Below are 329 nucleotides of genomic sequence, written 5' to 3'. Positions count from 1 at the left end.
ATCCAGCTTGTGGCGCCTCCACCCTTCATTCTTATCCATTTTCTTTTATCCAAACACAAAAATAAAAATACAAAAAAAAGATATATACAAAATCGTGCCTATATACAATACATTTATTCCATATGCATTTCATCCAATTTTCATACACAAAAACGTTCACATTAATAAAAAAATTCTATTCCGCGAGTCCAATTAAGTTTCAGGCAAGAACGATCGGCAAAGAAAGCAAACCACCCCCTGGAGGTTCGCATCAATATCACACGCATAAACGTAGGAATACACAATGATTGTAGCTCACATGTGGGGATTCACTTCCACAATGATAATGT

Source organism: Lupinus angustifolius, chromosome LG07 (assembly GCF_001865875.1).
Source record: "Lupinus angustifolius cultivar Tanjil chromosome LG07, LupAngTanjil_v1.0, whole genome shotgun sequence".
Lineage (NCBI taxonomy): Eukaryota > Viridiplantae > Streptophyta > Magnoliopsida > Fabales > Fabaceae > Lupinus > Lupinus angustifolius.
Note: the sequence above shows the minus strand (reverse complement) of the source record.